The sequence below is a fragment of the Motacilla alba genome, chromosome 10 (assembly GCF_015832195.1).
Source record: "Motacilla alba alba isolate MOTALB_02 chromosome 10, Motacilla_alba_V1.0_pri, whole genome shotgun sequence".
Taxonomy (NCBI): Eukaryota; Metazoa; Chordata; class Aves; order Passeriformes; family Motacillidae; genus Motacilla; species Motacilla alba.
This window is the reverse complement of record NC_052025.1, coordinates 12,248,751-12,262,575: the sequence shown is the minus strand read 5'-3', so window position 1 is coordinate 12,262,575 and position 13,825 is coordinate 12,248,751. Positions and strand designations below refer to the sequence as shown.

Here is a 13,825-nt window from a genome sequence, read left to right as displayed (position 1 = left end):
CCTTCTTCTGGGTGCTGGAGAGCAGTACAAAGACTGGCATTTCATACAGTAATCAAAGTCACAAATTTAATCCTTCAATTTAACGACCCAGGCATTGTGCCTGTGCAAATTTTCTAAGCAAAGGCAAATACTATTATCAAAGGCACAGGGCTGTTCAGTAAGTCAGCCAGGCTTCTTTGTGCTATCAGCACATCTAAAGATAAGAATTATATCTCCTCAAAGTACATATCTGAAGCATGGTGTAATAAGTCATGTTGTTGAGGCAGCCTGAAAGCAGTGGCAGTTAGATGAAGCATTCCTTGCTTTTAATGAGAACAGGGAAATACCTTCACACGTGGTCTGCTAAGGCTCAGAGGGAAGGGTTTTCCCTTGGTAGAGCTCTCTGCCATGGTTTGATAGAGAGAATTCAGGCAGATGTGCCTGGAGCTGTACAGTGAGGGGTACAGTGAGGGGTACAGTGTTCTTTGGTGCCTTGATGAAGCAGTTGGATCCTTATGAGAGACTCACAAAAAAACAGGAGGGGAGGCCCACATTTCTTGTCAACAGCAAACAAAAGGGCAGATGCCCATGTGAGTGCCCAGGCATGTGCTCAGCCTTTCTCCTGCTGTGGTGTTTGTGTAGGGATGGGCACGGGTTCACTGCTCAACTCCTCTATTTCATGGGCTGAAGACCTGTGCAGGGGCTTGTTACCATGTTCACCAGTGAACAATTAATTATTTGAAAATTCAAGAGCCCAGAATGAGCTTGTGTCTAAACTTTTCTTTAAAAATCCTGGACCTTTTTGGCCTTGGGCGACACAAAGCCTCCAGGAGGCTGCAACCCATCCAGAGATGGAGATTCCAGTGCGGGGAAACTTCTACAGCCCAAGTCTGCCCTCAGACTCTGGGGGACTCATTATATTTGTATTTGCCAAGGTTTGTAGGTAGATCTTTTCCTATGGCTTATTATTCAATGCCAGTCTGATTCATACTTTCAGCTACTTGTCATTTTTGCGATTAAATTCCTTAGCGGTGATAAGGTCTGCAGAAAAACAAAGATAACAAGACAAGGCTAGAATGTGCTTGTTGCAGTCTTGCCCAGTTTAAAGATATTTCCTAAACTGTTTCATTTTCAGATTAGTTCCAAGTGAGCTTTTCCTCTTGCTTCCCAGATTGATAAATGCTCAGGAAAGCATAATTAGTATTTCAAAGTGGAGCTCGCAGTTTGAGGCTGTGAATGCTTTCTTGCTCTTGTACATGCACGAGTTCTGACCCCTCCATCCCCTAGATCTGGGTGCAATGCGAGGGACACCACCAGTACTCCCAGTAATAATAAAGTGCTACTTGGGTTTCATAACCTGCTCCTCCTGATAACATCTATGATTCAGAGTTAATCATCCGCACAACACAGAAGTCAGCAGATCTATTTGAATTCCCTCCTGTCTATTTAAATCCCTTAAACTACCCACAGATCAACCCATAGATGAAAGCCACAAGATTTATATACATTTGTTTTTATAATTGGGAAGAAGCTAGAGCACTTGCCAGAGCACCAGGCTGCAGATTGCACCACTCAGTGCAGCTGGGTGAAGCCTGTGCTGGCATTGCTGTGCCTGAGCCACCCTAAAGCCCTGAAGTTTTCCCTCCTCGCCTGCTCCCTTGCTGCTCTCTGTCCTCTGAATTAACAAGGGATTAACAAGGTGGCTCTGAGGAGACACATCCTTCCTGAGATGATCACATTGCAGCAGGAATTGGAGCAATCTGAGCATCAGACAGCCCCAGGTGGCTGTGGCAAACCAGGCTGCCTGTCACTTTGCAGCCTGGCATATGAAACCTGAGGGGTTTTCCCTGCTTTTACCCTTCTCCTGGCCCAGGGAGTGGGACTTGGGGGTCTTGAGGGAGCACCTGATGTGCATCCAAGGCACAGCAGCAGGAAAATGCAAAATACACAATAGTCTGTGATAGAGAACTTGGGAAGACATTAAAGAGATAGGAACTGAACTGGCATGTGATTCCTCCATGAAACATGTAGGGTGGGAAAAGAGATGATAAAATGATGTACTGTGTTTAAATGCAGGAAGTTCTTATTTTTGCTTGAATACATTTGTCTGCAAGCCAAATGCTGTCTGAGTCAGACCCTGGTTTCATGAGGATCAGCAGATCGGTACCTCAGGGCAGGATCCCTCCTGTAATTTGTTGAGCTTCACAAAACCAAAAATCATTCTTTTTGCCTAAGGAGATGTGGATAAAAAAATAATTTATATTAAGATATGGCCTATGCTTTGGAATTTTTAATGGCATTTCCTAAATAGCAGTATTTAGGAAAGGCATTTAAGTACCTTTCCTAAATACACCTGACTTTAGTTAGCTAAACACACACCTGACTTGTTACAATCCCTGCAAAAAGCAGTCCTCCAGAAGAGGCTATCCTCAGTAACAAAGCCCTGGGAAAACTGGCTGGGTGCTCACCCAACAGCCACGTTTGTCATTGAGGGGGTTGGGTGTGTTTACTGGGCTTGAGCTGAAGGCAGAAAACTTTAAAAAAAGCCAAAATCTAAGAAAAGAGGAGTGAGTGACAGCTGCAGGGGGCTGGTGGGGAATGGGGGTTCCAGGGAAACAGCCTGAGCTGGGAGAAAGGGGCAGAGACATGGGCAGGTCCCTTGCACCCTTTCTCTGCTCCTCTCAGCACCAGGGAGATGTGTGGGCAGTTCTCACTCCTCTTTCCTCACCAGTGCTGCTGACTGAAGATGAGGTGACTGTCCTGAAAGCAGGTTTTGTGCCAGAGGAGATTCAGCCAAGTGCTGGGCAAGTTGTTGGGAGGTTGGGAGAATTTTTTTGAGAGAAAAAACAGCTGTGTCCTGAGAGAGAGAGCAAGAAGCACTGACCTCCTGTGATTTATTCTTGGGATGGGTTGGATGCTAAACAGGGGCTGTGCATTTTTTATGGTCCTTTGAAGTTTAAACTTTAGTCTGTAAGAGACTTACCAAAGCAGCATGTGGGGATTTCTGCTTGGTTCCCATGTTATGAACAGGAAAGTTTGAAATTCGCAGTTCTCTCACTCCCTTTGAAAGTTCAGCTCACGTAGATGTTGACCAAAATGTCAGAGGGGTTGTTTTTAAATAGGAGTAATAACAGTTGGGGGAGACTGACTCACTGGATGGAACTCTCTTGTTTTTTCAAGCCCAAGGAAAAAAAGATGTAATTTTCAGTTGTACTCCATGGCATTCCCTCGTTAGTTTACCCCAGATTTTCATCAGTGAGGTCAGGATTTGGACTGTGCCCTTCCATGCTCATCAGCTATGTGACACACCATGTCAATAAACATGGTAGGGCTGTTTTCTAGAAAAACTGTCATCAGCTTAGAGGTCCCCTTTACTAAAATACAGCCTGGAATGACATCCAGGATAGCCAGAAACCCCAGCACTAGATGATACCCATGTGCCCAGGACTTGTACTGCACCTGACACAGCCAATATTGTGTGTTGCTCACAATATTGAACAAGTGTTATTCATCCTCCCCAGGCAGTCAGAGCCCCAGACTTGCACTTTTTGTGTCTTTATTCCAGCCAAATCTCATCTCCAAGTTACGTGACTCGCTTTACATCCCTCCACGCAGGGCAGTCTCCCCTCCTTTGCTGCTTGATCACATTTCTCTGCGTGTCTTTGCTTCTGAGAGTCCAGGCTTGAACTGGAGGAGTGTTCTGAGGGTTGTAAATGAGGTATGGATGTGTGTACGTGCAGATCTCTATCTGCCACATGTTCAAGAACAGGAAACCTCTTGCCTGCTTTTTTGCCTTTCCCTTGTCCTTTTAATGCTTTTGCTTATCCCAGGAAGCCTGCTCATTGCCAAAACAGAACTTTTTTAACACTTTGTCTGATGTTTTTTGCTTTACCTGAAAGAGCCAGAACTGCAAATGCCAATATCTTGGTGAAAAAAACCCCAAAGACTTCTTGGGTTCGTTTCATCCAACCATTTCCAAAAGAAAACAAGCAGGATAAACACAATGGTAAAAATGCATGAAGTGCACTGTGGGGATTGTTGAATGACAGTAACAGAGTGGCAGAAATGTCAGGTTTTATACAGTCTGGTGTCAGCAGATCCTCAAAAATTTTCAAAGTAATGTTTCAAACTGTTGGGACCCACTAAACACTGACTTTTTGCAAGTGTATATTAAGCTTTCCTCCTTCAAAGACCAAATTTTTTGGTAAAAAACATTAAAAAAAAAGTTGTCCTGATTAGGAACATGAATGAAAAAAAAGAATGTTCCTTATCTATAAAATGAAATGAATGTAAACACAATTACTTAGTTTTGGGGTGCAAATACCTTAAATAACTTAAGTTAGTTTTCTATACATATTAGTATCACTTTTATTTAAACTGGAAAGTTAAACTTTCCACCTAAAAATATTTTCATTTGTTTTTACTGCAAGAAACTCCTAAGAATGAAAGTAGAAGACCAAAAAGTGGTCCTGTGTATTGCTCCTCTGGCAGTTTATTTATCAAGTCTGACTTCTATCCCTTGTGTTTTAAGTCTGTTTGTCTCCTTTGTTTGTGCTGGTTTTTAAGCACAAAAGCATCTAAAGCTACATATGTTCCCCCATCCTTCAGGCAGGGCTCTGAAACGACTTTGAATTTGTAGTTTGGGATCTCCCATGAATTCAGTGTTTCCATTTCTTGCCAGGGCAGAGGAAGACACACACAACTCTGTTTTTCTGTGAGCTCCATGCCCCACACAACCCATGCCTGGTTGCTGCTCCTCTCCTGAGGCTGCATCTGTCCCTCGGTTTTGGCAGTGGCTGGAGCACAGGAGCTCACCCAGAGCCACAGGAACCTTCCACAGCTGTGCTGACATCTCTTCCTCTGCTTCTCCTGGAGGAGCTGCAGCCCAGCTCAGCCACACTCACAGGTATTCTGGGGGGTTTACAGTGGGTTTTGTACAAGCTGAAGAAACAGAACTGAAGTGCAGAACTAAATAGGAAACGGTTAGATACCATTAATTTAAAGAGAAAACAACCCCCTTAATCTTTCCAGTATTTACATAGAGGATAAGTTCTAATACCTTTGCTTCTTGCAACTCTTCCCAAGCCCTTTGTGGTGGGACAGTAGTTATTTCCATCTCTTCCTCCACAAACTCCAAAGTAGGTGCTTTTTATTTGATCTTTTCACTCCTGGTGTGATTGATTTCATTGCTTCATTCAGCCTGCTCACCTGCACCCTAGACTGTAGCACTCCTATTCCCAAACGACCTGGCAACTCAGGATGGTCGCAGCTCTGGTTTTTTCATTTTTAAAAAATTATTTCACCCTCTATTTCCTTTTCTAATGCCTTTCTCATTCATCAGGGAGCTGGCAGTCTGTAGTACAGCACCAAAGCTGGTTCCCAGCATCTGGGGGAGTGACAAGCTCTTTTTGTGACGGTGACTTCAGGGGATGAAATGTGCTAACGCAATGCAAATCACCCTTATGAAACAGCCAAATGTCCTGGGACTCCATCCTGAAAATATTCCATGAATATGGCTCTGGTGCATTTCTTTCATTTCCTCTAGTCAGAGGCCAGATCATCTGAAAATATATCCATTTTTGAGCTGTGCTCTGTTATGACACAGCTGGAGCTGGTTAAAATCTAGAGGGCAGTATCTGGCTTAAGCTGATGGGTCTTTGTGTAGCTTTGATTTATTATTTTGGAACAGCCTGTCCCCTCTTCCATCCTGTAGATAGCTTTGTTTTGTTTTGATGAAAAAAAAACAGAAAAAGGCCAAAATAGCTTTCCTTTGTTGCTGTCCATGTGTAAAGCAAAGTAAAGGTGCAGGCATGCAGACCCCCTGATTTCACCCCAATGAACCAGTTTCCCCTCATTTATCACTCTGCAGGCAGGGATGGGTGGTGGGTCACTTCAGGGAATCCTCTGGGAAAATTTTGACTTCCTGAGCTTTGTAGAATGCAGAGAGGCAGATGATGAAGGCGGTGCTTCCTTTCTCTAAGCCAAATTTATATTTTCCATTTTTATCAGGAATGCAGGTAGTTCAAAGAATACATTTAAATCCTGGAAGGTTTTGGTGACACAAGGAAAGCAAACCATGATTCAGGCACCTTGGTGTTACATGCTGAGCCACTTAAGAGGGGAGAAAGGAGAAAAAACCCAAAAATCTAATTATCTTGGTGTTTAGTTTTTATTTTCAAGTGTGAACTTCATGTGGCTTTCTGCTTTGCACTGCACAAGTGCCTCTCACAGACAGGAGTGGGTGTTGGGGTCTTTTGTGGGAGATCCTTTCTATCAGTATAAGAATTGTACCTGCAGCTATGGCTCTGAGGCTTGTACCAAAGGTTTCTAGTTCGGAGCCTTTTTTCTCTGAAAGAGGGTGGAAATAGGAATCACAGGATAAAGGAAAGACAGGGGCATTTTTTTTTTTGTAAATGTGTAAACCGAAATGTGGGGAAACAGGAGTTAAAAGATGATTTAACTTTCTCCTCAGTTATTCTAAACTGACATTGAAGAAACAGCCAGGGAGAAAATGGAAACCATAATAATAAACTTCACTGTAAAGTGGAGGAAGCAGGTCTCTTTAGACTGTGGCTCAGGTTCAAGTTGGAGATTACTTTTCTAATTCCTGAATCTGTGCCCCTGGTGAAATGTCTGCTGGATGCTGCTTCCCTCTCCTGCAGCAGTGAACTGGCTGCCTCAGGAGACAGAGTGGGTATGTGACTGGTTGTACCTCAGCCTTACAGGGCAAGGAAGAGAAAATCCCTGGTTTAAGCCATCCTGGCACCTTACTCAAAGTTCTCAGAGGTCAGCCCAGGTCCCTGGATCAGACCTCTGTAATAAGCAGCCGTTGTTTCCAGACAAAGCAAAAAAAAATCTGATTTTCTTTGGCTTTGAGGATTTGTTGTGTTTTTTTTAGAGCAGAAAAAGAACCTCAAAGGACATTTCTTTGTTTTCCCCTGAAGTCTGTACTCTTGGCTGCAGACCATCTCTCTTGTACTCAAGCCCTTAAGTGCATTTTTTCCCTTTGCCCCTGCCTGCCCTTTTTGCCAGCAGAGGAGACTGGCTGTGTGTCACCCTCTGCCACCCCAGGGAAGCTGTTTCCCAGGTGGTGGCAGGTGTCCCAGCGAGGGACAGGGACAGTGCCCAGTGTCCAGCACATGGAACTGGTGAGTGGCTCTTCCACCCAACAGAGCTCTGGGGTGAGCCCTGCGGTGTCCTGGGTGGGCAGCAAGCCCTCGGGGTCTTTTTCTTACCCCAGCACCTCCTTTCTCTTTCTCACAGCTAAAATTCAGGTCTGTCTGCCTTGCCTGCTCTCCTCCCTGATTTCAGGCCAAAAAGGGTTCCCAGGCTGGAGTACCTGGGGTAGGTCTGTGTCTGTACCCGAGCTAAGAGTGGCAGTGCTGCTCAGAAAAGGGCTGATTTCTAGGCTGGACTGGGCTCCTTGTGCATCCCTGCTGATTAGATTGCTGCAGGTGTGGGCACAGTGTAAATATTTGTTTAAACCCATTGTACTCCAAAGGGCTGTGAGAAACACCCCTCTCGTGACCAACACTGAGACAGTTTGTGAAGCTTCAACCTCCTCATATGCTCACAAAAAAGAGATTTCTAAAATAATCCCATTCTAAAAAATCAGATTTTGTGAAAAAAGGTGAGCACCAAAGCACATCTCTTATTTTGGAGGCATGAAGACTCCTGAAACTCTTTCACTGTCTTTGTGAGACTTGAGGACACCTTTGGTTAAAAAAAACATCTTACAAAACTGTGTTTCTCAGTCAGCTAAAATAGTTAGGCAGGAAAAAAGTGTTTTGTGGTTTAACCATGAGTCCCATGATGCTTCACCTGACTAAGCAGCTACTTCAGGAATCAATCCACAAATGCCAGATTTGAAAATAAGATGGGATATATTTATTCATTCAACCATAACACATGAGCAATCGAATCCCAGAATGCCTTCCCTGCTAGCCAGGCTCCTTGCTGATGGCCAGGTCTCATCACAGGAATTGTGAAACACCAATTTGGTAATTAATCCTCCTTTTCTTAAAAAAAAAAAAATAAAAGGTTGCCCAAATTCTGTAAACATGTTGTTTACTGCTAAATAGCAGGAAAAATGGTCACACGTGTGGGAGCTGCCAGCAGCCATCTGGAGCTGGCACATGCAGACTGATGGGTCTAACCTGACTGAATTCTGGCAGTATCAGCACTTTGGTTCTCTCTTTAGTTCAGCAGTTATTTTTTTAGCCTTTCAGAGTCCAGAAGTTATGGGATTGGCTTTTTTCTTTTCCTGTTGTTGTTTTTTAGACTATTTCATAATGAGTGGGATGTTTCCCCTTCTTTTTTTAACCCCACATGCTGGATCCTTGGAAAGGAACCAAGCTTACTCATTCTCTCTTCCAGACAAATAGAAAAAAAATATTTAGTTTTAAAAGAGATAGAAGGAAGAATCCCTGTAAAACTCATGTATCTTTTTGATCCTGGAGCTGAACTGAGCTGTTTATATCATTTCCTCAGCCTGAATTGCAGAATGGACAGGATTGAACACATACTTGGAACGGTTAGAAATAAAAATGAACTCCAAAGGCCAGAAGCCCTGGCTGCCTTGGAGCTTCTGTCATGCATGCTTTGGGCTGAGCTGCTGCTGGAGACTCCAAGCAAACCTGTGTCCCTCTGCACAACAGCCTAAGCACAGCTGTGCTCCTTCTCTGGTGGGATGTCACCGTGCCTGGGGGCAGGCATGGGGGTGCACATTCATGGCACCTCTCCCCCTCATTTTTTCCTTTTAATCCAGAACCAAAGGAGTCTTTGGAAGGCTTATTTTAGATAAGCTTTGAATTCCAAAGACATTGCTGCTGTGTTTCAAACCAGGAAGTAATTCTGGTTAACAGAAAAAACTGGAAAACTGGAGGCAGCTTTTCTGCTCATTTGCTGTAAATTCACCCCACTCTAAATCCTGCAGAACTGTCTCGGGCTCACACAGATCTGCACTTGATTTTATAGCCAGGCAAAGTGTGTGAAATCCATGCTCAACTTACTTCAAGCCAGAGTGTTTATCAAAGGATCCCTCAAACTGCACTGCAACAGTATCAGTATTTTTATAAATACTGATAATGAACGCTTAAATGTGAATCAGGATCACAATTTGAGTAAAGGATTCTTACATTTGGGATTAATTTGAGTAAAGGATTCTTACTTTTGGGATGATGTGTATCTGGGCATTGATACCCAGTGTGGTTTTGCTGATGAAAACCAGTTAGCAAGCCAATTTCCAAGGCTGTCTCTGGTGTAATTGCAGGTTGCTATCAGCAGCACACCCTCAGTTGAGTACATCAGGATCCAGATCCAGTATCTTGGCAGGGCAGACATACAAAACCACTTTACATCTGAATTCATTAAGGTATTTTGTGTTTTACTGGATTTGAGGTAGTGGTTAAGTAGGGGAAACTTTATCTCCAAGGAAAGTTACTGCGGAATCTTGCTGAACCTTGGGAGAAGGAAATGGGAAGTTCCCTTGGAAGGGGCAAGTACATTGTTCTCCCTTACAATTAACTCAATTAAAGTCACTGGGAGTTTGTATTCTATTCAGATGAGGATTTGAGCTCTTAGGGGAAAAAAAAAAAAGGGCCTTTTATCACCTCACAAGAAGAATTAACACCACTGCTCTAATGTAGAGGAAGGGGAGGAAAAAGCAAACTAGAAGCCATTGTTTACAAAGGATGTGGGGGAAAAAACAAGTTTGTTTTTCTGATTTTCTCTGTTGGCATTGCACTAAAAGATAAAAATAACTATATTTCACTACTAAAGAGGTTTGGAACTGTCAGATTGTCCCTGCACATGCCTTATAGATCTGTCTAGACAGGGAAGGGTGACTGAAATAATTCTTGCAAGGACACTGCCAAGGCTTACACGCCTGCGTGCTACTGAATTATAATTAATGCTAACAAATGCCAAGCAAAGCTGGTACAGCATCCTTAAGGAACACGAGCAGCCAAGGTTTCTTGCTAGTCAAAAATTTATTCAAAGCCATTAGCAAGCAGGTGCTAGTGGAGGCAGAATCTCCCCGTGGTGAAGCACAGACACAGAATCTCCCCGTGTGTGCAGCACTCATGGCACAGGTGTGGAATCCTCAAAGCTTCTTTGTCTTTTCTAAGGCTTTAATGCAAAGTGTTGTTTTTCTAAGGAAATTTTAATTCCAACACATTTAGTCCTAGCTGAGGTAAAGGCTGCTCTAGGCAAATGGTAAAGGTTAGTGCCTATAGGAGGGTTCTTACCCTAAATCTTGAAAGGCACAGAACATTTGGAAAATAAGGAGGACGTGTTTTGTTCTCGCTCTGCTGAGCAAAATGCAAAAGTCTGAGATGTTATTAATTTCTGATCCAAGCTTCCCCAAAGGCTGAGTGAGCTGGCTGTGCTGTGCCCTGCCCCAGGTCCCACAGGCTGTGTGCTGGCTCCTCGAGGGGTCTGCAGATGGGACAGGACAGGACAGGACACACATCAGAGCTGCCCCTTTCAGTGGCTTACCTGTAGGTCTGTTTGCTGGGGTGGCTGCTTTCTGCTGTGCTTGCATCCACACTTTCACACACTTCCCACACTTAGGATGGTCAGACAAAAGATTTTGTCTGTGTTTGCTCTTTCTCACTCTCTTTGCCCATCCATGGCCTGGACATTCATGTTTCCCTTACCCTTGACCCCATATTCAGCATCGTCTGACATCTTGCAGAAGTCACTTTTTAACACTTGGCTCCCACATTTAGTCTGGCCTTGTATTCCCTGGAGACATGCATGTTTCAGATTGATGGGATGTGAACTTCCTGGTGCCTGCAGGCTTTGGAAAACTGTGTACACTGCAGTCTTGTGTACCCTGGGTTCAGTGTTCTGACAGCCTGACCTTGGTGGAGGTTCTGTTCTCTCAGGATGGACTGTCCCCAAGATGCTGGGAGGATAGACCAGTGCCAGGCTGCTCAGAGAGCTTTTGGCTTTCTAAAAGTAAAAACCATGGCACATCTTGAGATGTGTAACCTGGGGAAGGAGTTCTTGCTGTAGGAAAGGAGAAGAGCAAGAGCTATTTCTGCCACAACCTCTTTGAGGCACTGGGACAGGCCTTCCAAGAAGGAATAGTTTGGTTTGGATGTTTACATTTTCAGGGAAAACAACAAAAAAAGCATGTGTAATTTCTATTCCCCTGTCTGCTGTCTCAGCACCTCTCCCTTGCTCCATGGGCAAATCTGCTTTGCCCAGTGACAGTAATTTTCCCCACATGAAAGGAAACTGTATTAAGGCTGAACTAAGCATTTTACTCTCAGGATTCTTGGCTTCCTATATGTGTCTTACTAATCCACAGAAGATGCTGATGACCTCATTGCTCATGGTTTTGTACCCCTCTGAGAAGGGGTTTTGCTTCCTCCTTCCACTGACCAACAATCAATGACATCACTTCATCTGTACCAATGATACATTTAAAATTATAGGTATTTTTAAAATGTAGATATTTTCCTTGCTTGTATCTCCCTTATGGAGGAGCAGGATCATAGTCTAAGGCTCCTCAGCCTGCCTACATGTAACCTACCTCTGCTTTTCTCATTGCAGGTAAATGGCACAGTGCTCCTGTATCCAGCACTGGGATATTCTTCATGGTGCTGGATGCATGTTCAGGAGCAGTCGTGGTAGGCAGCACTTTGACACAGTTACCAGTGAAAACCCTGCCCTTGCAGTAACTGAATACGTTCAAACATCCCTAAAAGAGAGGTAAGAAAACTGCTGAGATTCCACTTCGTATAGCAACCTGTGGCTGATAGACAAAGAGAGGAAAATTAAGTCATTTCATAACCAAACCTGAAGAAATCTGACACGAATTAAAATGTGCAAATCCCAAGCATCAGCCAGATAAGAGGAGCAGCATTTGTCTCTCAGGATTGTACAGATTAGAGCAGACAGAAACAGGTTTTCTAGAAAACTGGCAATTTCTTCTAAATAAGCCAGTCATTTTCCAGCATGGAGAGATAAGATCCTTGCAATGACACTTGCACCCATCCCCATGCCCAGCCACTTCCTGGCAGCCAGTGATTCAGTTTTCCATTTTGGAAACAAGTCCATTTCTGTTTATTCTTACTGATTGTTTTTGTCTCTTGTGACAGATGAAAACCATAGGTGTGCCAGATTTTCCAGTGGGGCTTTTCTTGGGTGAGCCAATGACTAGTCCTGCCTGCCTGCTGGCTCTCCTGCCTTGCGTGGGTCCTGGCAATGGCCTGGACCATCTCTGTTTGTGTCTGTCCCACATTCCTTGTGGTTTTACGTGTTGCCACATAAACATGGAACAACAGAGATGGATAGGTGTATTCTTGGCTGCTGGTAGGAGCAGGTCAAATAGCCAGAAAACAGACTTTCAGTCCAAGGCATTTCTGAGCAGTTCATGGCCAAAGATGTGAACACTCCTGAGGTATTACATCTGCATTTCTGCACAGGAGTGTGTGCATGTATCAGATGTGCATGCAGGGGCATATATCCATGCAATGTCTGTACATTCAGTTTGTTTTCCTGGTAAGATTTTGCAGTGAGGCATTCAGCTAAATGTGACCACTTGTGCCTGCAATTCCCTGCAGGGACAACTCACTGGGGGCTGAAGGGACTGCTGCGAGGACCAAAGGCAGGTTGAAGATTGACTGAGAATCAGGGCCAGGATGTAGATGGTTTCAGAGTTTCAGCACTGCCATGAGGGAGGGATGCACTCACAGTCATTTGGGCTTGTTTTGATTCCATGTGAAGCACAGGTTTAATCTAGGACCATTTAAATGGAGGTTTAAACTTGGGAGAGCTTACATGGGATTGAAATTAAGGGGATTTAGGTGTTCTTAAAGTCAAGCATCCTCCTACATACTTTTCTGTATTGGAGCTTAAAGGTCTTGAAGATCCTTAATGAAGGAATATTTTGCAATCATGCAGTAATTACTGCTCTTCTTTTCAGATCACTTGTCATTGTGTGCTCTAGAAATATCACAGACATGCTGGGCATGTCTGAAATGTCAGTTTTTGTCAAATTAGGTTCAGCAAAGCCTATTATCGTCCACAAGGGAGGTAAATGTACTTATTCTATCATGTTTCTTTGGATTTTTATTGCTTTTCAGGTTTCTGTGGCTTTTAATTAGGTCAGAAAGCACAGAAGAATTACTGGTGTGTATCCCATTCAAAAATGTACATGCAGTCATACAGTGCTTATCAACATACTTCCCACCACAATATGCCAGTGTAACCAGTGAAAACCTCTTGGCTTAGTGATGGTGAGAAAGAGAAGAGTTATTTCAGGATTTTGACTCCACTTTGCCAGTGAGAAGTTGCATGCTGCAAATTTTTCATCCTAAAGGGAGCTTGGTTTTCTAACCAAAAAAAAAAAAGAAAAAAAAAAGGAGACTAAGTTGATAAAGATTCCATCTCAAAAGTTCCACTTCTTTGTGAGGAAAAACAATCATAACCTGAAAAGCTGATGAAAAAGAAAACAGTCTGCAGTGAAAACCAATAATATTTATTGTTTTGGATAGAAGGATGGTGAAATCATCAGTCTGGGAGAGTCCTTATTATAATTTTACCTTGTGTTGCTACAGGAAATCCATTGGTATCATTGGTCCAGAAAATCCATGCTGGGTTTCCTACTGGAAAACTAGAGGCTGTTGAGTCCAGGTTTGATGAATAATGTGAGTGAATGATAAGGAAATCAAGAAAACAGCCACCTAACTTGATATAGATTTCAGGTCCTCACGCAGAGATCAGATGGAAAATTGACTGTATTTCCAGCTGCTTATTTTTTGGGATGAAGGAGGGAGAGCAAGTTGCAGGGGGTTGGGGACTTTTCCCCCACTACTTTACTGAAATTCATATA

The 13,825-nt window shown here is 43.5% G+C and overlaps 1 protein-coding gene and 1 pseudogene across 2 annotated transcripts in view; both read left to right on the top strand.

The window, feature by feature from the left end:
- LOC119705019 (cell migration inducing hyaluronidase 1) overlaps positions 1-13,825 on the top strand; it is a 98,000-nt gene that overhangs the window by 27,110 nt on the left and 57,065 nt on the right. The window lies entirely within an intron of this gene.
- The window catches only part of LOC119705160, a 42,490-nt pseudogene that overhangs the window by 26,970 nt on the left and 1,695 nt on the right, over positions 1-13,825 (top strand).